Here is a 21,938-nt window from a genome sequence, read left to right on the forward strand (position 1 = left end):
GCTGTTTATTCTAGTTACTTCATTATCTAAGAAGTAAGTTTGTTAAAATAAACATCAACTTCAAAGATCTCCATGCAGGCAGCAAATGAATGGAATCCTGAATTAGAATCTCATTTGCATAGTTTTCTTAGGCCAAACTTCTAATTATAGGACACTAAACATCCAACAGAGCAAAATTATACAAAATAAATATTTTAACGTTTGTGAAGCTGTTATGTCTATCAATAATTTAAAATACATTCTTACATGTCAAAGATTTGCCGACTTACATTAATTGGACATGAGCTCTATAAAACCCAAGAATTCACCATATCTGTGGTTGCTTATACAAGATTTGTATGATATCAAGGCAGTTAATAGTTCAATAATGGATACAGGAGGAGCTCCAATGGCTCTATTACCTGCTGAGGAGCTGTTGGTAACTGAGATCTGCTGGGGAGGAGGGACTCAGTTTTCTTCAGAGGTGTAACTTCTAGGAAGGTGCTACAATGACCAGCCCTATATCCACATGCATACTTACAGCCAGGACTAATTTAATTAGGTGAATCACAAGAACATAAAAAGTAAGCCATGAAGCTGGGATGGGGATGTGAAGGGGAGGGTACTTGGAAGAATAGCATAGTGGTAGTGAGGGATGAATATGGTCAGAATTTTATACATGCATAAAATTATTCATTATGAAATGATGAATTATTTAAGAATGAATAGTTATTAAAATACTGGTGCTTACTGTAAGAAACAGGTATTTTCAAAGTTATGTGTTGGGATTTTACTTTCTTTCACAAATATCCAAAATACCTTGCATAGTAACTGTTAACATAAGAAATACGCATCTACTGTTTGTTTTTGCATTTATACATATATTGTTATAAGTGACTATATAAATACTACAAACCACAAATGATTAAAAAAACCCATAGATTTAGTCACTTAATGTGATGATTGCCAGGGTCTCTATTTTCTTGTATATGGAAATTTGGGTTTTCTTCATGGTTGAAAAATTCCATATAACCTTTGTAGCACATATTTCTTTTCATAGGTATGTTCTTGGACACTAATTTTTTTCTATGAACTAAATATTGTTGTTAATGCTGAAAAACATAGATATATAGATAGACAGTCACTAGGTAGACAGACAGATAAATAGACAGACATGTTATTATTTCCTAAATAATTTATAATATTTGATGCATGTCAAAATGCACAACACCTATAAACACATTGGTAACACAAATGTTCACACTTTTCATATAAAATTTTAATCCAGAAACTGAAATATAGTAATACACAGTCAGCATTGCAAAATTTTGAGTTTAATTGAAATTATATTACTGACAAATGGAAAACGCTGACGTCACCTGTTCATATGGGTGAGCACTGAGATGTTTACTTAGCTTACTGGACAATCTTATGAAACTTGAAGATTCAATTTTTGGACCGAACACATTCTACTGGTTTTGATTTAGAAAACTGCTTTTATCCTTTTATTAGTTTCAAGCATCTAGAGATTAGCTCCTGACAGAATTGGCTGAAATAACAACTCCAAGCCACCTTTCCCTCACCTGCAAACTTATCTTTGTTTGCCCTTTGTGTTCCTGATCAAATTGAGAAATACTCTCAGAAAGAGTACGTAAAAGATGATTGCAGTGGTGTGTGTGTGTGTGTGTGTGTGTGTGTGTGTGTGTGTGTGTGCACGTTTACCCTAAGACCATGCATTATACAATGCAGTCTTGTTTCTACATCTGTACCACTTACAAAAATATATTATTAGTGTCATAAACTCAAAATTTTGGTTAAAACTCCAAACTTTAAAAACAAACTAAACAGATTTATTTATGGAATTTTTCGTATTACTAGTCCTTCTATATTCTAAATATAAATTAGGTTTCCATAAAATGCTATATTATTGTAAGCCATTACTAATGAACCAAGCCTAATGTTTTGCTTTCAGATGGGTAACTAGAAGAACGTGTGTAAGAGCCAGACAGATGGACAACCCGGAAAGAAGGCCTGCCACTTCCCCTGAGCCAACTCATCTAAAATCACAGGGACTGAAGCATCAAGCTCAGGTCTACACCAGGTCCTCTCCGTATGTTTTGAAAAGAATTGGCAATGGTAGAGGGAGAGAAAACTGTAATTAGCATATGAATATATCATATGAGAAATCTAAGAAAAGGCAATAACAACAAGAAGAAAGCAATACTTAGGGGGAAAAAGGTATTAAAAGCTTATACTAAGTAGTGATTTTTAAGAATTAGTCATTCTGGAGGCTGCAGAAAAGGTTTAGGCTATTCTTCTGGAAGACCTGAGTTTGATTCCAAGCAGCAAGGTAGTAGAACAACCACCTATAACTCTGCTTTCAGAAGATCTAGTGATGCTTCATTGGCCTCCACAGGTACCAGGCACAAATGTGGTGCATAGTCATACATAAAAGCAAAACACATATACAAAAATAATAGTGATTATAAGTTAGCAAAATGAAGATTCCATTCCAATTTAACCCTTGATTTAAAAAACAAAAGAGAAAGGACTAATGAACAGAGACAGTTGAGTGGAAGATGAGGAAGTAAGGAAGAAAAGAAAGGATAAAAGGAAGGAAAGCATGTGGTCAGACATGTAAGAGAACATCATATTACCAACTGGAAGCCTTGAACGACGATTTCTGTGCTTTCATCAAAATTTTAAGTACGTGAAGAATAATAAAAGTATATACATTTTTATCACTCTGTCCCAAAACAGATCAAGTTTATCAAAGAAATCATGTTAAAACCTGAAACATTAAAACCACTAGAACCTACATGTGCAGTAACCTACAAGCTATAAGGTATTAGGTGTAAAAAGATAAAATGACTTTCTGAACAGGACTTCATAAATCAAGGAATTATGTCCAACAGCTGACATCTGAGATGTAATAATGACAACCATATTCTGTACAGCTAGATGAAAAAAAAAATAATCAAGGAAAGAAGAAACCCAGAGAACAGGAGAAAACCTTTGCCACCTATACATCTGACAAAGGATTACCACCCAGGACTTATAAGAACTCAAAAAAACAATGAATCAAGGAAATAAGTAAAGCAATTAAAAATGGCCTAGGATCTAAACAGAGTTTTCAATGTAAGAAAAATGTTTCAGAAATATTTCCAAAAGTGTTTAACTATTTATAAACAGGAAAATGCAAATAGAGAAAGTGAGATTTCATCACACCCTAGTCAGAAGGCTATGATCAGCAAAGCAAAGGACAATAAATGCTTCCTAGGTTATATAGAACCTCTCATTTACTGCTGGTGGGTTGCAAACTGGTCCAGTCACTCTGGAATTCAGTATGAACCATCATGTATATATGTACATATACAAATCTACCATAACGGTCAGCTACACCACCACTCTCAGGCACGCGCCCAAAGTAATAGACCTTCTACTTCACAGACACTTGCTCGATGGTGCTCATTGTGACTCTACTCACAATGGCCATGGAATGTAAACAAATGCCTCCAACATATGCATGGATAATTAAAATGTAGCATGTATACACACAGTGGAGTACTATTCAACTGGAAAGAAAGCAGAAGTTATGAAATCCTCAGGTAAATGGATGAACCTCAAAAAGATTATATTGCTTGAGATAATCCAGACTCGGAGAGAAAATGTCTCCTATTTTCTCTTCTCTATGGTTTCTAGCTCTAAATCCTCAGACATGACTATAGAACATGGGGTAACCACAGAAACTTGGAAAGTATAAAGGGACATGACGGAGGAGATTTGGAAGGGAAATAACAGGATACAGATGATAGGAAATGGAAAATGAAATAAAAGAATGGGGCTTCAGCTGTTCAGTTGGGATGGAAATGAGTAGAATAAAAAGGAGAAAAGGGGAGAAATAGTACCAGGGTTGTTGAATAAAGCTCCAAGAATATTATTTGACACTTACCTAAAATTAATCTGACTCATATCTTCTACCCTTTCAACATCCCCCAAACGGAGAAAAAAACCCATTGTGGAAGTTACAGTGTGCCAGAGTGTATCCTATAATATAACCTTCTGTCCACATTTCTTTGCCTGCATTTTTAATTGCAATGACTCCATGGTCTGGTATGGGGCCTCTGGCTCCTGCTACACTATCAATATGGGACCTCACTCTCAGATCTTCTTTTCTATCCCCGTGTCATGGAAATCCTATTGTTTTGGATCTGTAAGATTTGTAGGATCGGGCTCATTATATACTCCAGCATTTCTTTGATGGGGTAGATATTGAGGTCATCCAATTCTAGGGCCCCGGTTCTTGGCCTGAGAGGTATTTGAGCTTGTCAGGCCACCTGCTAGGCTGCAGGTATGTTTTTAATCTCTGATTCTTATTTACTGTCTGAGGGCAGAACGAGATATGAATCTTATGAGGTTTAAAGAGTCCAGTGTTGAGTTATTGTGGGGGATTCTTGGACCTGAAAAACACTTTTTCCTTAACTTAGAAATCTAGGTTAGGTATGAAATCAACTCTGCCATGCCCACAACTTCCTACCCTGGGACCCATGCATGAACATAAACCATCCTGTGTTAGCCATGTATTTACAGACATGGTAGGACATCAGCAGATAAGAGAAACTGCATGGCAATAATTATTCCAGTCCATGGAAAAACCTATTTAGAGTCATGAATACTGGCATGTTATTTAATGGCTTAAGAGGTTTGTAAGGTCACTGAGTACACACGGACCCACTATCGCATACTCAAGGCTATGTAGTCCTGGCTGATATGTCTGGAAAAATACTTTCCCATCGTAGTGTACGTAACTGAGAGGACTGTGGGAGCTGTGAGAGACCTGTGGACAATTAAGCTGCAGTAAATGTCTTCTTCCCAGATTTAAACCTTCTGTTTTGCCTTATTTCTGAGAATCTTGTAATACAATGATTTTAATTTTTAACAACCTCTTATGCCTGTACCACTTTGAATTGCCTACTGTGGCACTTGTTAATAATCATCTAAACAGAATATTAATCAGACAAGTTTTAGCTGCACTTCTGATTAGGATAGTTTTTGGATAATCAAGGAATTTTCTTTTCTCTTTGATTAAGAGGATTAATGGCTTAACTTAATTGATAGTTTTGAAAATTCATCCTTGAAAGATTTCTCTGAAGGGACACATCTGTTTTTCTAACAGCACTTTACTGTTTTCCTCTGTAATAAGTTCCTAGTATTCATTTTTTTCTCCCACTGGGTCCTACGTCTTTTACCATATTAATATCAAATCTTTTTGTCTACAGAGACTCAGTCCAGACGTAGTGTCTATTGTCCCACTTTTGAGATAATTCTCATTCTCTCATTTCTTACAGCGTTTTCCTTATTTTTTTAAGTATCTAATTGAAATAAAAATTACATCACCTTCTCTCACCCTTTCCTTCCTCCAGCCCCTCAGAACCACCCTCCCTGGAAGCTTTGCCATATCTCTGCCATTCTTCAGAACTAAATGTTCTTTTCCTGGTTTATTACTACCTTCATGTAATCGTATAGCTGAAATACAGTTATATGTAAATACAACCTGCTGAGTTCCTTTGATCACTCTGTAACGGACAGCCAGTAAGGGACTTTATTCCTGAGAGGTGCTCCTTCCCTCAGCAGTGCGGTTGTCTTTAGTTCTTTGTTGAAGGATTGGTTGCTTCATGCATTTTTCCCTTCAGTGTTAATGAGTCTATTGATGTTGCCAACAGCAGACTTCCTGACATTGTGGTTCTTGCAGTCTTTACATCTTCTTGTCCAAGACTTTGCATGAACCTTAGATGCAGGAGTTGTGGTGTAGATTTATTTGTTGGGGATGGCCATTCCCATTATCTGCTGATCTCTGCATTTTGTGTTTTTATGGTCTTCATAAAAGAAATAAAAATAAAAGAGGCTTCTTGGATGAGGAATGGTGTTTAAATGTGTCTGATATATATATATATATATATATATACATATATATATAATTTCATATTATATTATAATATAATATATAATCATATATGTGTATATACATATATGTATATGTATATATATATACATGTATATATACATATATGATTTAGAGTGTAGTAAGAGCAAGAAATTAGGCTGGTCTAGTAAAGCAGTGTTAGTGGATTTTTTCCTAATGTCCATTGCATTTCTAGCTCCAGAAAACTGGCTAAGTTTCTAGTACCAATCATGTATTCCCTCATGCTGAGTGGGTCTTAGATCCAATTAGACTGTTATTGGTTTCAATTGATCATACTTTTATCTGTATCTTGCCATGTTGCTAATTAGCAGGGCTCACAAGTGTTATAGCTGAGTAGAACTTCATAGTAGCATTTTTTTCCATTCCAATTTCCATTATTCTTTTCTGAGACCATGGATGCTAGAGGACAGATAATAAACTTTTAGATCAAATGCAGCTTAAATTGTCAGACTTTTGTTTAGAAATTGTATGGTGTGCTCAGCAATATAGCTATACGTTTCCTGAGCATATACTCAAAAGATTCTCCAACATATAAAAAAGTCACATGCTCCACTTTGTTCATAGCCACCTTATTCATAATACCCAGAAACTGGCAAGAACCCAGATGTCCTTCACAGAGGAATGGATACAGAAAATGTGATACATCTACACAATGGAATACTACTCAGCTATTAAACACAATGACTTCATGAAATTCATAGGCAAATGGATGGAACTAGAAAGTATCATTCTGAGTGAGGTAATCCAAACACACACACACACACACACACACACACACACACACAAAACACATGGTATGTACTCACTAATAAGTGGATTTTGCCCAAAAGCTCAGAATCCCCAAGATACAATTCACAGACCTCATGAAGCTCAAGAAGGACAATCAAAGTGTGATGCTTCAGTCCTTCTTAGAAGGGGGAACAAAAATATTCACAAGAGGAAATATGGACACAAAGTTTGGAGCAGAAACTGAAGGTGTGGGCATTCAGAGATTGCCCCACATGAGGATCCAGCCCATAGATATACAGCCACCAAACCCACACAATATTGCTGATGCCAAGAAGTGCCTGCTGACAAGAGCCTGATATAGCTGTCCCTTGAGAGGCTCGGCCAGAGCATGACAAATACAGAGGTGAATGCTAGCAGCAAACCATTGAACTGAGAACTAGGTCCCCAATGAAGAAGTAAGAGAAAGGATTGAAGGAGCTGAAGGGGTTTACAACCCGAGGGACTAAACCACTACTCACAGACTATACCTGGACTGACCCATGGCTCCAGCTGCATATGTAGCAGAGGATAGCCTTGTTGGGCAACAATGGAAGAAGAAGCCCTTGGTCCTGCCAAAGCTGGAACCTCCAATGTAGGGAAATGTTTGGGGGACAGGAAGGGGTGGAGGATGGGGAGGAGAACACCCTTATAGAAAAAGGGGAGGGAGATGGGATAGTGCACTTATGTCTGGGAAACTTCTAGGTCTGTATCATCCAGCTGGAATTCAGACATACCACATATCTTTAATCACTCTGGCTGGAATGTAGACATGCCCTTAGCATCCAACTTTAATCCCCCAAAAATGTAGGTAAGGTTAGTTTGTAAAAGGAAGCAGCCGTCTTTTTGAAAATGTCTGATTACGGGGTTAGGCAAAGTAACAAATGAGCAAAAGGTTTGACAGAATATGTCGGAGATAGGATATGTCCATGAGAATAACACAGGAACTAGAATCTAAGAGAAGCACAAGGAGAGATAGTCTGTTGAGAGTCAGCACAGTGAGTTTCTTATAGGGGAGTTGAGTTTTAGCATAAGTTTATGCAGTTCAGTGGAGGTCAGTGGAGGCGGTTGAAACCAGAAATGAGATAGAGCCAGAAAAGTAGGGTGAACTGCCAGCGTTAGAATGGACTAACTCGGAATTGTTCTGGCCAAGAAAAACAATTCATTGAGAATTTGAGAGAACCTAGATTGAATATGCCAGCTTAGAAAGGAGTTTGAACAAGAACAACTGAGTTGAACCAGCCCTCCTGAACCCGAGCTTGTTCATCAGTAAACCTCTGAGATGTCAGTTATGACTGTGCATATGTAGAGATCAGAGAAGAGCTCTCAAGTATCAGTCTTCACCTTCCTCCATGGCTTTCAGAGACTAAATCCATATCATTGGACCTGTGGGTCAGAGCATTTACTTGTTTATGTCACCATCACCTACCACTACTTTATGTAAGAAGTTATTAAATAATATTTGCATTATTTTTATTCCTTCTTTTATTGGTCCTATAAGATATTGATGTATCTTGGACTATTCTGGATAACTATTCTCATTGTTGAGTAAACACTATTTGAATGAGAAGTTTTAAAGAGAAGAGGAAGAGACAACAAAACATTCTGAATTTCTTTACTACATTACAGAATCTCTGAATTGACAATATAGAACTTGTTACATCAGGAGTACATTCTCAATAGTATATACAGTATTATTTAGGGTAAAAAAAATCCATGCATTGTCAATATGTAATAAATTATATCAATGTATTTATTGCCAAATTAAAAATCTTTCTCATTGGTGATCATTTGTGCCACAATACTTTACCAAAATGTAATGTTTTATGTTCTTCACTGTTCAAGAAATTATGTTTTAATTTGAATTAATGTTTTCTCCTTGACATAGCAAATATAAAATATAGTTAGAACATATTTCTGCTTACCAATTTCCTCAAGAAACAAGACAAGATTATTAATTCCAATAATACCTGGAAAGTTCTACTGGATGTTGTAGAAAGGTGAAATTTATTTTGTCACTATTTTATGATCTAATATTAGTAATAAGTTAGGAGAAACCACTATTTAAGAAGAAGTTGAGCCTTTATGGACTCAAGCAAAAGCCCTGACCAAATAAATAAATGAATAAATAAATAAATAAATAAATAAATAAATAAATAAATAAATAAATAATTAAATAAAAACCCATAAAATTATGGGATCATGGAACCCTAGTGAAAATGTCAACTTCCTTGTTCCAGTGTTTTATCATTGGCTAGTCATTATGCCAAAATAACTTCTCACATGGAGGAGAATAAATTATGCTACCATTATCTGTGATATACAGGCTATCACAGAGCTTACACTGTTTAGATCCTGGGCACTATGGTTTTACTTATATTCATAAAACATAGACATATCAAGACATCTAATGCTTAGTAGAGAAAATAATTTAAGATGTTCAATGGGGAGGACTTAGTTTATTATTTACAGTACAGCACGAATTTCAAAGGAAAAATAGTACTAGAAAAAGTATATTCTGAATGCATTCTCTATCTTTTGGAAAATAAATTCTATTCAAAGTGAGAAATTGTGACTGGAGAGATTGTTCAGAGGTTAAGAGCACTGGCTGCTCTTCCAGAGGTCTTGAGTTTAATTCCCAGCAACCATATGATGGCTCATAACCATGTACAATAACATCAGGTGCCCTCTTCTGGCCTGCAGGCATACATGCAGACAGAACCCTGTGTACATAAAACAAACAGAAAAAGTGAGAAACATTGCTTTCTATAAGTGTATTGAAATTTTACAATATTAGATCAATATAAAATGAAAAAGTTAAAATTGCCAGATTTGTAGCCCATGAGAAATACAATTCAGAAAAATGTTTTTGTCAATTACTTTTCTATTAAAAGGTGTTGCAGTTAATATCAAAATACTAATTAATGCATAAAACGTCCATGGCAGTGATTTTGCATGGATGTTGCAGATAAAATGATAACCCAACATAATTAAAATAATCCATTCTTAAAGATGAGATGGCATCAAGACATACAATTTTGTCTTCCCTTACAGAAACACATGATAGTAAGTAGAAATTTAGAAACATGTTGAAATCTACATGAATAGGGATTCTGTCCTAAGCTATGAATAGCATTTAAAGATTAGAATTGACATCAGAAAGACTTATATGGAGGAAGTGGCGCTTCCTGGAGTGGGGATGGCCGCGCTGGCCCTGCTACTGGGGCTGCCCGCGCAGTTTAAGAGCATACAGTAGCATTTGAGAAAGGTGCAGGAGCATAACAAGCGGGATATCATGGTGGCCTACTACTGTCTTTTATATGGTATGCAAATTGGAATGAAGATTGATAGTAAAACTCCTGGGTGTCTTAAATTTTTATCGAAGCTAATGGATCAGTTAGAAACTCTTAAGAAACAGTTAGGGAATAATGAAACTGTTACTCAAGAAATAGTTGGTTGTGCCCATTTGGAAAATTATGCTTTGAAAATGTTCTGGTACATAGACAACGAAGACTGAGCTGGACGATTTCACAAAAACATGATCAAGTCCTTCTACACTGCTCACCTTTTAATAGATGTCATCACAGTATTTGGTGAAATCACAGATGAAAATGTGAAACATAGAAAGTACGCCAGGTGGAAGGCAACATATATTCATAACTGCTTAAAGAGTTGGGAGACTCCTCAAGCAGGGCCTGTTGGAATCGAGGAAAATAACGATGTTAAAGAAAATGAAGATGTTGGTGCAACCTCTCTGCCTACTCAGCCACCACAGCCGTCATCATCTTCAACATACGACCCAAGCAACTTGGCAACAGGCAGCTACAGTGGGATGCAGATTTCTCCAGGTGCACCAGCCAATACTCCTGCAAAAGTGCCACACAGCACAGGTACAACAAGTAATGCCTTCCAGCCTAGTCCACAGTCTGTCCCAGCCATTCCAGCCACTGATCCTGACCTGTACACAGCTTCCCAAGGGGATATCCGCCTGACCCCAGAGGACTTTGCTCGAGCTCAGACGTACTGTAAGTGCGCTGGGAATGCACTACTGTATGAAGGTGTGGGCACCGCTGTGCAGAACCTACAGAAGGCTCTCAGGCTGCTGACAACAGGCAAGGAGTGAAGCCTCTGTTCATGGAACCATGTGCTTTCCGCACAGAGAGCTAACATTCATTTCACTTTCCTCAGCCTTTCAGGAGCGTGGTTTTACAGAAGACCTCAGTTCCCCCTGAGTAAGACAATGACTCCAGTGTGTTTCAGAAGCATTTATCAGCTGCCTCAGCCAGTTGTCATTGACTGTGTAGAGCTGATGTTAGCATGAAACCCTGCTATGAAATGTCCCTGTAGAAAATCATGTTGGGTATAATATGCTTTCTTAATGTATACACACTAAAGGAAGTTTTTGAAAACATCTGTAATGTTTGGAGAGACAAACCAAACATTGTGTTGCTTTAATATTCTAAATTAAACTTTTAATAAAGATTTAAAAAGAAAGAGTTATATGTTTAATATTCACTTTTAAAAATATATTTATTGAACACCTGGTAGGTATTCATTTATACACACTCATATACATAGAAACTAAAGTATTATAAACTAGCAGTAGCAAGAAGAGAGGAACACCTGGTTTGTTAGGCTCAATGAGCTGAGCTAGTGAAGTGGACTAAGGGGTAGAGAATGTATCTGGTGTGATTTTCTGTTCGTATGTGCTGGCCCTCCCCCCACTGAGAGAATGCACTGCAGCCTTATTCTGTGGAGGTATTTATTTTTTTAATGGAAGTTCTCTTCTTTCAGATAACTGTAGTTTGTGTCAAGTTGACATAAATTGAACCAGCAAAATATTAGTTTATATAAATATTTTCCGATCCCATAAGCAGATATTTTACTCATCTGTACCCCCAATAAATATATTGCATTTCTTTACTATGTGTTCTACAATATGAGAAATAAAAAGAGAAGAGAAAAGAAAGAATTCCACGATGGTACACCATGATCTTCAGTTGGTCTAAAGCCACAAACATAATAGTTCCTACATAGTTATTTCTATTCATTCTCTATATATTTCTAACTTGCACAACTACCAGTTTGTATTCTATTAAATTTAATATTTCTTGTCTCTTTATTATTCTAGAAATAATTCAAGGCTGTGTCCATATTTGTGCATATGTTTATTTCTTTACATGAAATATACTTCAAATATCAATCTTTCCCAAATTACAAAACACATTCAACTGTCTTAATACAGCTGTCATGGTAATAAGAGGTAGATATTCAATTCAGTGCTCTCTGTCCTAATAACTCATTCATGGAGTATGTATAATCAAGAATAAATTCTCAATAGTTCCAGTGAAAAGCAAATACTCAAAGTAGAAACTAAATTTTATAATAACCAACAGAGTATGCTTAGATCATCCCCTAAATTAAGCCTTACTTCAATTTTCAAAATAACTTGTTCACTATATTAAAAATGAATTTTTAGCATGAAGAGCAAGAAACATTTTAGCACTTAGGATGTTTCTTTTAATATTTATTGTCAAATTCCTATTTTACATGATTGAACACACTTTGTTGTGTCAGTTTCAGTCATGTTGAACTTTTGTTCCTTTATGATATGATTTATGTTCTTAAGTCTTCCTAATATATATTTATCAGTCATGGTCACTGAAAAAAATCTGTGGATATTTTTATGATTAACAGAACTCATGCACTCCTTAATTTGTTATAAGAAATGTTTGTCTTACTGGAGATAGACTTGTTCAGTTTTACTTATATAATTTTGAACATTTTATTTGCACAATTTTATATAAGATATATAATATTATGTTCTTATAAGAAAAATTTAAATACATGAAATGGTCTGGAAAGCTACTCTTTACCTTTAATTTCATAATATCTGTTCCAAACTAGTATATTCTCATAGTCCAAAGAAAAGCAAATGGACTCTGGGCAAATCTAATACTATGAGAGGGAAAAACCTATCTCACATAACTTTCTGAATCCAATTTGTCATTGATCTTACTTGCTTTTGTTTTCTGAATTTATTTCACTGTTATATTGACAATTAGCAGTGGAAAGAACCTGAAGAAATTATATGTATTTTGAGTCACATCAAACCCCTTTTTAATGATACGATTATAAATTATTTGGGTTTGGGATCTAAGACTTAAACTTAATTTTTCTTCAGAAGTTGGAAATGATTATTATATATTTGACCATTAGTTAATTTGGTTATCTTTTGGTTATTATTCTAATATACCATCCTTTGGTTCAATGAATTTTTTGTTTTATTGGTATTTTGTTTTTTTATTTTGTTTTGGGGGTTTTATTTTTCACTAACTGATTAATCTCTTTGTTTCTAACAGTCTGATTATACATAGTAAGAATACATGCTTCCAAGCTTGGTAACTAAGTTCAATACTCAGGCCCATATTCTGGTAGAGGAGAGAACTGAATCCCACAAGTGTTCTTTGGACCTTTGCATGAGGACCCAGAGATATGCAGAAACTCTACACATAAACCCAAATAAATAACAACTATTTTAAAATAAATTAAATTAGATAAAATGAAGACAATACAAGATGATCCAAAGAACAGGAACTATTCAGTGTATAAAGTCAGCATGCATTATCTTCCAAGAGCCTTTTTTCTACAAGAATGCTCCCAACATCTTTATACAATACAATCATTCCCGAAGCACCTGCAGTGTCCATCATCACTACATAGCTAAATAAAGCAATATATTTATATGAAGGATCACTGTCAATACTAAAATCACAAACTGTATGACACAAAGTGGATGGGTATCAAAAGCTATTACATTGAGTGCTATATTAAAAAACTATAGAGTTCTTGTACAGAAGCATACACCAGATGACTGGAACAGAGAAAGGTACAGAAAATCATGGAAGTGAACATTGGAACTTATTATACAACGTATGATAAAAGTGGCCTTTCAACTTTCTAAAGGAGGAAATGACAATTTAATAAATGATGCAAAGATTGGCTAATCACTTGGAAAAAGATAAAATTAGATTCATACTTCACCAGCATCCTTGGAAACTCAATTCCAAATAGATCATACATATAGATGTTAAAAATATATATGTTGTCCTACAAGTAGGGAAGAAAAAGTCATAATTTTTTCTTTACATAGTGTGAGAAAAATACTCTCTATTGCTCTAAATTTCGAGAAAATGTAATACTGATTATTTTGCCTTCATTTGGCAGCACATAATATGACTAAATTGTATCATGTGTTAATGGGATTTAATTCCAATTAAGAAAAAATTAAAAATGGTCAATTTTAAAATGTAAAACAGTTTACTTTGACTCACAGCAGACATTTTTCCTATAAATAATAATTATTAAATAAATTTCAAATCGTGTGAAGTAACATTAAAGAAACCTTAATAACTTTGTAACTCAAATGAAATATGGAAAAAGAGGGAAGGACGGTATTTAACTGTCCTTTTAGACAGCATGAGCCAGTAACATAAGACTCTGAACTCATTCAAGCCATCACACTCTAGATAAAGTTTTGTCCAGATGGACATTGAAGGATCCTTAAGGTGCATCCTACATCCCAACATAAATAAAGCCAAGATTTAACTCATAAGCCAGATAAGAATCTTCAATTTATGCTATATGATAAAAGGTTATCACTAACATATGAAGAATTCTTAAAAATTAAAGATACTAGAGTACCTGGTGACAGGCTTCCTCTAGGTGTTGTGGAAATGGGTATGGAACCAGTGCCCCAGGTCTGCTCAGGCAAAAGTTCAGACTGGAAGGGACCCGCACCACTGGTTGGGCCAAGGTTCCTGAGTCCCTGGATCCTGGGAGACCCAGTTACTCTGGGGGTTGGAGCAGATGTTGTGCCCTCTTCTGCTGGGATTTTAGGCATATTAGAGCACCTGGGTGATGGGATTCCTCTGGGTGTTGTGGGAATGGGAGCAAAACCAGAGCCCAAAGTCTGCTCAGGACACAAGTTCATACCTAACACGCCTAGGATCACAGGTGAGGAGGACCTGGGTTCCCCGGGATCCAGGGACACAGGGAACCCCATTCCCTTCTTAGCCAATGGTGCAGGTCCCTTTTGATCTGAATCTAGAAGAATTCAAACCGATCCATTCTTATCACCTTCTACAAAGCTCAAGTCCAAGTGTATCAAGGTCCTCCACATAAAACCCGATACACTAAAATTTATAGAAGAGAAGGTGGGAGAAGAGCCTTGAACACATAGGCATAGGGGAAATTTTCCTGAATAGAACACCAATGGCATATGCTCTAAGGTCAAGAATTGACAAATGTTACCTCATAAAATTGCATAGCTTCTATAAGGGAAAGATATTGTCAATAAGACAAAACAGCAACCAACATATTGGGAAAAGATCTTTACCAATCCTATATCTCATAAAGGACTAATACCCAAAATATACAAAGAACTCAAGAAGTTAGACTCCAGAGAGCCAAATAAACCTATTAAAAATGGGGTACAGAGCTAAACAAAACATTCTCAGCTGAGGAATATCAAATGACCAAAAAGCACCTAAAGAAATGTTCAACATCCTTAGTCATCAGGGAAATGCAAGTCAGAACAACCCTAAGATTCTATTTCATACCAGTCTGAATGGCTAAGAAAAAAAGCTCACGTGACAAGAGATGCTGGTGAGGATGTGAGGAAAGAAGAACACTCCTCCTCTGTTGGTGAGTTGGCAATCTGGTACAACCACTCTGGAAATCAGTCTGGAGGTTCCTCAGAAAATTGGACATTGAACTACCTGAGGATCCAGCTATACCTCTCTTGGGCAAATACCCAAAAAATGCCCCAACATATAAAAAAGACACATGCTCCACTATGTTCATAGCAGCCTTATTTATAATAGCCAGAAGCTGGCAAGAACCCAGGTGTCCTTCAACAGAGGAATGGATACAGAAAATGTGGTACATCTACACAATGGAATATTACTCAGCTATCAAAAACAATGACTTTATGAAATTCGTAGGCAAATGGTTGGAACTGGAAAATATCATCCTGAGTGAGGTAACCCAATCACAAAAAAACACATATGTATGTACTCAGTGATAAGTAGATATTAGTCCCAAAGCTTGGAATACCCAAGATACAGTCCACAGACCACCTGAAGCTCAAGAAGTTGGAAGAACAAAGAGTTAATACTTCAGTTCTCCTTAGAAGGAAGAACAAAATATTCACAGGAGGAAGTACAGAAACAAAGTTTGGAGCAGAGACTGAGAGAAAGGTCATCCAGAGACAGGCCCACCTGGGGATCCATCCCTTATACTAGCACCAAACCGAGACAATATTGTGGATGCCAAGAAGTGCCTGCTGACAGGAACCTGTTATTGCTGTTCCCTGAGAAGCTCTGCCAGAACCTGAGAAATACAGAGATTTCTCAACAACTTTTGGACTGAAAATAGGACCCCCAATGGAGGAGTTAGAAAAAGGACTGAAGGAGCTGAAGGGCTTTTCAACCCATAGGAAGAACAACAATATCAATCAGCCGGAACCCCCAGATCTCCCAGAGACTAAACCAGCAACCAAAGAGTACACTTGGAGAGACCCATGGCTCCAGTCACATATGTAGCAGAGGATGGCCTTATTGTACATCAGTGAGAGGAGAGGCCCTTGGCCCTGGAAGGCTCAATGTCCCCTCTTCCAACACCACCCACCCCCGTGTAGGGGAATACCAGGGCAAGGAGATAGGAGGGAGTAACTGGGTGGGTGTGGGGCATTCCCATAGAGGCAGGGTGGAGGAAGGGATAGGGGGATTCCAGAGGGGAAATCGGGAAAGGGGATAACATTTGAAATGTAAGTAAAGAAAAATATCCCATAACAAAAATATGGAAACAACAATGAAGGAGACTGCCTTCCCTCCTTCCAGGGAATGAAATGAAGAAAATATGTAAAATAATTCATATTAAAAATATAAACTTGGCACATAAACATAGGTAGATATATTATTTGTTATTTGTTAGATAGAAATGAATTAAAATTTATTAAAATAGCAATCCTCGTTTACCAGACACATATAGATATATAGTAATGATATTCTATTAACCATGCAAGGCACTGCTGGCTGGATGACAAATGTCATAACCCTACTAGGGGGATGCTTATCAATAATGTTGCCTAATTATAGATAAGCACAATAGCTAGCAACTGAGATTCTTATATGAAAGTTTCATTTAAAGAAATTCTTTCATATTTTTTTACTATCAAATTACAATTTCAAGTGATCATGTTTAGAAGTTGAAATAACAGAGTAACACAAAGAGATTTGAACACAGTGGAATGTACATGCATCAAGCCATCCTTTATTGGTATTTGTAATTTTAAATTATAAAACAATGAAATCAAACATATCTGTGAGAGCAGTATAATAAACTAGGGGAACAAACATTGTCTACAAGCTTATTATTAAAATACTGTGTATGAATTGTATGTGAAAATATAGAATGGTTCCTAGAATATAATACTTAAACTAAAATTTAAAAAGAATGTGCATCTTAGGATAGCGATGACACCAAAAGAAGGGATACATAGGAACATATATATATATATATATTTCTGTGTGTATGTACCTTATCAATAGAGAAAAACAAAATGAGAAGAAAAATAAACAGAAAATGAATCAAAGAAGTTTCATGGTGTAAGGAAAAATGATAGAAAGAAACAACTGTAAATTGGATTAGTTATTTGCATACATGAATACACATTCACAACAACAATTTTTATGACAATTAAAATATAAAACTACCTGAAACTATCTTCTCTATCTATAAAATAATGCCCCCTTCAAAGTATGTGTAGAAATAACCTTCTTTATTTGTTGTCTTAAATATATTCTTAAATGTTGCTTTTTCTTTGCTGAAATGTTTTAGACACCTATTGTTTGGGGGAAGCCTAACAAACAAAACAAAAATAAACTGTGAAAAATCTAAAAGCTATAGTCTCCTGCCAGATATATCCTTCCTAACAAACCATACTTTCTTAATCTTATTTCATAAAACATAATTTAGAAGATCAAATGGTATAAACCAAATTAGTATTGAGACCTTTATTTTCTTCATGTATTTTGAGAAAGAACACTAAGATGACTTGTAAATAGCTAATACTTATGGAACACACTCAGTATGTTTTTCTAACCTCCCAAAAATCCATCTATATTTATTATATAAGTTTATAAATTTAAGAGATCTCAATATGTAACTAACTGAATAGATTTTCTTCTTTTTAATTTTATTTTTCTTGGATATTTTATGTATTTACATTTCAAATGTTATCCTCTTTCCCCTCTCTCCCATACCCCTTCCTTCTTCCCCCTGAGTCGCTTAGTCATTAACACATATCTGACATCACAGACAACTTCTGGTAAAATGTATTGAGTCACATTATCAGGTGACAGCAGATGTTGGCAAGGATGTGGAGAAAAATTTGGACTGTTTCTTAATAATTACACCTTTCACAGATGTTTAAACTTTATTTCCTATTCAGTTGGCTTTTAAAAGCCATTTAACTTGGCATAAGAATGTGCAGATCTAAGAAAGTATAGTTTCTTAGATTTCTTACATTCCTCTCTTTTCATAAAGCCCTTCATTCTCAGATCAATGATGAGATCCACTTGTGAAAAGACGTGTGTGCCTTTGCAGTAAATCACCTGGCTGTCCATTTGTATTTAAAGAATTCGTATTTAGTGTGCCTCTCTCGGGTCTTTGACTTTGTTTTAAACTCACCAAAGAAAATATAATCGCTTTAGGTGGTAGGAAGTCACCTGACAACTCAGATTCTTCTGAGAATGCTTCATTTCCAGCTAAATTTGCACATTTTCTCTACCCACAAATTACAATTTCATAATGACCATAATTCCATAGTTGGCATTACAGAGTAACATAGAGCATTTAAATGCATTGTTGTGACTGCTACTCAGTAAAGCAGATAGTTATGTACTCTCCCCACGTTCAAAAATAAGTTATAAACTATATGCTCATTATTTGTAAATTGGATATACAGAAAGAGTTCTGTGATTACTGCATATTTATAGCCATCCAGATATCAATGTAAAATTTGATTTAAGATCACATGTACTAAAATCAAGTTATTCAAAATGCAGAGAAATGAGCCATTTCATAATCTTTATTCTGTAATATCAAAAGAAAGGATTGCTTCAAACCCCCAAAGGGGAAAGATAATAGACATAAAATTGATCTTTCAGCCAATAAGACTTCAGTCTATTATGCCACTAATATAAATTTGATTAAAACTTAATTTTTAATATAGCACTTGCCAAGACAGTAATTCATTTAATCTGCATTAATTGACTACAGAATTTGCCAGCAACCAAATAAAAGTAAGAGTGATGAAAAGATTGGTTTAGATTTTTGTGTAAAACCTAGACGAAACTACGAACTTCTAATTTCATCAGTATCTAAGGATTTCATTTTCCTGGAAGAAGTACAACCGAGTATTGTATTTCTTCCAAAAACTTGGAAAGGATATTATTTACCTATTACTTCTAAAGAAAACACGGTCCCATTAAAATTCCACTAAAAAAACCCACAGTAGATGTTTCCCTGGTAAGTAAAATGAACGTGCCACTTTATGTTTACAGTTAGTTTAACAAAACATAGTATATTCAAATAACAGACCCATGTTGCACACATACTGACAATATGAGGGTAATTGATATCCTATGACAAGATCAAGAGTACCGTTACATTTTAATTTCAGGCAAATTTCAATAATTATAATTATGCATGTTTAAAATATATGTATATTTCAAACACTTTATATGTGTGGTTTCATTTATGACTGAACATTACTGAATTTAGTGTGCAATTGAGTTTTTCTTCATACAATGCAAAACTGTCCCTTGAAATACACATAGGATCATAAAAAAGGACTTAGAATGCAGCAAATCCCTAAATCCAATCTATTACACCATATAACATAATAAAATATTAATCCTAATCAGTCCTTGGAGTCTCAGAAATCTTTAGTACAGTCTTCAACTTGATTCAATGTTTCCACTGACCAGTATTTAGGAAAACTGTTTATCAACTACAATGATAGAAAACCAAGCAAACCATGTTGTGTATAAAAGTAATATTAATACTATTATGGAATTATAAGCTACAAATTAATTTCCTGTACTATATTATATGGATTATATGTATAAAAATAAACTGAGTTAAGAGAAATTTTATCTCTTGTAAAGAAATGCATATTTTTATTGCTATGGTTATTATTTTGGGTCTTAATGAATAGGCCAGGAATATATGACTATACCAAACTGATATGATAGTGTTCATTTACAGTTTCCTAACTTTCTTTTGGAAACTACCTTTCTATTCTCTATAGGATTAACATGCAATATCACAACTGTGATACTTTTAGGGCAAGAAATTTGGAACAATCTACCTACATAGGTTACGTTAAGACTCTTCCATGGAAAGCATAATATATATGTCAAGCAACCATTTAATTCTAACCTATATCATTGCATATACCACCTATGCTTTCTCTCTTCTATGCTTCCTTACTCACGAACACTCATAGGCACCATGTCTTCCTTTGTACATTAACAACCAGTGATATATATATATATATATATATACATATATATATTACATTTATTATCATTTTCTAAAAATAAAAGTTATTTTGTCAACAAAAAAAATCTTATATTTTAATTTCTTTATACTATGTCATTGCTGCTGAAGTTTCCTCTAGAAAATGTCAGGGTACTCTGTAATATTATTCTTGCTTCTCTCTCTGCTTGATGGTCAGCTTGAAGGCAGTAATATCCCTGCCTTCGCTATTACTCTGACATAGACATGTACATAACACATTAATGTGTTATACATAACACATTATCTCATATAGTTATTTAAAATAGTCATAAAGAACTATAAGCAACTATAAGTGCTGAGAAAGGCAGGATGATTTCTCCCACAGATGAGTCATCCGATTGATTGTTTAATATACAGTGGTCAGCATTGAATTAGCATACAGAGAACCAACAAATAGACTAACAAGGTTGCATTTGTATATTTATACACATATATGAATACATACATATATATGCATATAGATAGATACATATAGATATATATCACAACAGTAATCTAAGAAATAGCTATTAACTTAAGAAAGACCAAGGTTGCATAAGGTGTTGGAAGGAATAAGAAATGGAGGAGGTGATCTAATTATGCTTCATTAAAATATAATAAATAAACACAATCTTAAAATAACACCAGATTATTTACTATCCATAGTCTCTGGTTTATGCTGCCCACATGCCTTAAGAATAGCTATCACTATATTTTCCTGGCAAATATATTTTGTGCCTATGACCAAATTACCAAAACATGTAAATTCTTCCAGAACAGGAATGCTCCATTTTCAATATGGGTTTACAAAACCTGAATTATTTAGCATTTTAGACAATAATAGAGGCATTACACAGTTTTGAAGGATTGCATATAATAGAATGACTGCTTGTTTAAAAGAGTTTTAATTATAAAAGAGATATGTGTATAATTAGAAAAAATACACTGCAGAGAAAATACAGGAAAAAATATGTAGGTAAACTGTTCTAAAATGTATAACCCTGAATCAAATTTTTCCAAAGTATATAATCATAGACATTTATATAATTTCCGAAAGTAATAGAATGTAGCTGTTTTCCAAATGCATTTATTACTACTTATTTTAACTAGCTTAGAGAAGTTCCTTTGAAAGTAGGACATTTCTCTGTAGTTCAACAACATTTAGAACGATCATCCTTGTATCTGCTTTCCAGTGCATAAAGTTTCAGTAGTTCACTCTAAAAAAGAAATAAAAGGCACTGGCACCTTCTGTGTTCCTTCCTATATTAAACAAAAGTTACTGTTATACTCAAACAACAGCAAAGTCAGCGCTTCTTTCTCTATTGCATTTAAATAAGTGGGCCCTGAAGAATACTTCTTGAGTGAACTTTATTAAAGATTAGTTTTCTGGTGTTTTTTTCTTATTACAAGCTCTCTCTGGTGTTTGATCTTCTGACATCTTTCACTGTCAAAAATCCAAAGAAAAACCTAATATATTCTCAGTTCAGACTGTCATAACTTTCTAACCCTCCCTTGTGGAAAAAACATATTACTCCCTTAATGTCAGCATTGTGAACATAATTGAAAATATGAGATCTGGGAC

General features: G+C 35.0%; 1 pseudogene; it reads left to right on the forward strand.

Moving 5' to 3' along the window:
- Positions 1-9,926: 9,926 nt before the first annotated feature.
- On the forward strand, positions 9,927-10,850 carry Vta1-ps1 (vesicle trafficking 1, pseudogene 1; annotated as a pseudogene).
- Positions 10,851-21,938: the final 11,088 nt, after the last annotated feature.

This window comes from Rattus norvegicus, chromosome 11 (genome assembly GCF_036323735.1).
Source record: "Rattus norvegicus strain BN/NHsdMcwi chromosome 11, GRCr8, whole genome shotgun sequence".
NCBI lineage: Eukaryota > Metazoa > Chordata > Mammalia > Rodentia > Muridae > Rattus > Rattus norvegicus.